The sequence below is a fragment of the Penaeus monodon genome, chromosome 22, assembly GCF_015228065.2.
Source record: "Penaeus monodon isolate SGIC_2016 chromosome 22, NSTDA_Pmon_1, whole genome shotgun sequence".
Taxonomy (NCBI): domain Eukaryota; kingdom Metazoa; phylum Arthropoda; class Malacostraca; order Decapoda; family Penaeidae; genus Penaeus; species Penaeus monodon.
The window spans coordinates 37,019,697-37,022,388 of record NC_051407.1 but is presented as its reverse complement, the minus strand read 5'-3'; positions in this window follow the sequence as shown (position 1 = coordinate 37,022,388).

The following is a 2,692-nucleotide window of genomic DNA, read 5'->3' as shown; positions in this document are numbered from 1 at the left end:
CATAAGGGAATATTGTATATGTATGATTATTAAGACAGTATCAAAGCATATGTGGCTACAAAACGTATAAAAGATATAAAAAAATCAAAACCTCCTCCTTACAAATAAATATTCCAAAAAAATACACAAAAAATTAAGTAACTGTACTAGCAATCACCGATTGAAATATGTCAGTTGTTGCAAACACAAGTTGCTTCTTTTTACATGTTTATTGCGACCCCTCTAAGAAGCCCGAGTCTGCAAATTTACATATGCGATACCAGACGGTGGTTGGCGGCGGCGGATTTTCGAGCCCTGGCAGTCACTTTAGTTTGCAGAGTGGCTCACGCCGACAACGCCCACGCTTTGTTGAGTAAACACGGTATGTTATAAGCAGGTTTGCTGAGTTAAAGCTCCTCATTTGTGGAAGGGTTTCAAGAGCTATTCTTACGAACACCCAGGGGTTAAGGACCCTGCCCCTCCAGCAGTCATGCCACTCAGCACGCAGACTTGGTCAGGAATGAAAGTCAGAATTCCATGAGAAGTCTAACAAACTAGTTGACTTTTTTGTGCCAATATAGTAGGCAGCTGCTGGGATTTAGGTGTTTAATGAGTAATTTCATTAGTGTGTTACCTTCATTATTCATGAGTGAAAGCTTCGTGCTTGCTCTTGAGCATTCCAGCTCTACCGTTTCTAATACTTGTCATATAGAGCATTTTTTTCAGCTTTACGTCCTGACAACGGACGCCCCGAGGGAGAGCACTGGAATCCATCACACGGGTGGTAATGCATCATAATAGCACCTTCTTGACGGGCATCTCATCCCGGCACCTTGAACAAGATGGAAAAAGCAGGGTCAGCAGGAGAGCGTATCTTCCGAGGCAATGGAAGGGAAGACGTCCGCGGCTCTGCGACAATGCCCTTCACTGACCGCACCTGGACGAAGGCTCTGTGAACTCTCGTCTTTCGTCCACCCTCCGGTGCCGCTGCGGTGCTTGGGAGAGCTTTAGTGTTATTGTATATTTTGATGTGAAGGAGACGGGGTGCTTGCCTGCTTGCCTCTTTCATGTGAATTATTCCTCTTGATTACTGTTTTTCGCTTGAGTTTGGGTGGCTGCTTGGCCGATGTGATTTCCCTTTCGTGCTTGGCTTTGCTTGAAAGGGGTAAAGATGAGGGCTTGAGTCGTCGCCCTTCTAGGGGCATTGGGAGCTCCAGCGATGTCGGGTATTGTGATCGTACACCTGGAGGACCGGAGTGTGGTCCTAATAGTTTAGTAATGTTATCACTTTCTCTTGCTACCGACCTCTGTTTTCTCTCTACATAGTGTTGTGTGTGGCAACAATCTAGCTTCTGGTCATCTGTTTTTCGATTGGACCGCTCTTTCTTCATGACTTTCCACTGAAGTCCAGTCCCGAGCGTGGTGCAAGCTTCTCTTGTCTGTTCACTACGAAGCCTGTAGGACATCCTGGCTGTCATGTTCCAGCCTAAACCGGCACTTCCCACCCCCGGTGCACTAGCTGCGCCCTGCTTCAGTCCTTTGAAATATTTCCCGATAGACTTACTGTGCTGGATTTTTTCCGAGGGCTGTTTTGCGTTTGGTCTGAATTACATTTGTTGTGTGTGATAGGTTGTTTTTTACGCAGTGGTCCACTGGCAAGAGGGGGGGTGAGGGCCGGTCTGTGTGAAGGGTTCTGCCTGTGTAAATGGGGTGTGGGAGGGTAGTGGGATGAAAAAAAATAGGGTTTTTTTTCACTTTTAGACTTTTGGTGATGGTAAGAATTGTGTTAGGACGAAATGACTCAGGAACTTGGTAAATAGGAGGATGGGTGTAAACTGATTGATTAGGGGCATGGATTGAGACTGAGGAGGAGGGGGGTTCAGGAAGAAGGGGTTTGTGGGTTGAAATGATAGGATCGGCCATGATGCAAGTCTCCGCGTGGGGAGGGAAGGAAGTTCAGAAAAAGAATGAGAAGCAGACCGGACGGGAGGCTCGAGGAAGAAGCCTTGGATCACCCTCGGAAAGTACCTTGAGGCCCCCAGATACTCACGTAGCTGCTCCACTTGGGTAGGGTGGCCCTGTGGTCCCAAGCTGAGCGTACTCACTGGTGGTCGCGGGTCGTAGGCCAGGGCTGTTCCCGAGGTCGTGGCGAACATGTCGCGGAATGGAGGGCATAGGGCGAAGTCGTGGAGGTCATGCTGGACTGCACAGCTTCTCTCAGCGAATCATGGCGTTTGGGGAAGTTGTCCGAGGGCGGCGCATCGGGTCGATATGAGGGTGACCTCCGAGGACCCCCGTCGTCAGAAAGGTAACCGCGGCTCGACCTGCGCCCAACGCGCCGCCTTCATCTCCGTCCACGTCCGTGCGGGTGTCGTAGGCCGGAAGCCTGGGTTGAGGTACGAGAAGGGCCGAACTCCGTCGGTACCTTCGGCGCTCTCTTGGCACGGGTGCAGGCTGTATGGTTACAAAAATAAAACTTTTTCTTTAGACAAAACTGAAGAGAAAATGTTAAGAACTGTTACACAACGCCAAACGCAGCTGCATCAAAACCACATAAAAACCTACTGGTTAGGGATACACTGGCGGTGGATCCGGGTCGAGACTGGGTTGGTGGGCCATCATCGACGCGTGTGGCGGGCAGTTGCGTGATACTGGGTCAATCTGGGCAACGGAGGTAGTTCTCCAATGCGAGGCGGTCAATGATGCTGACACC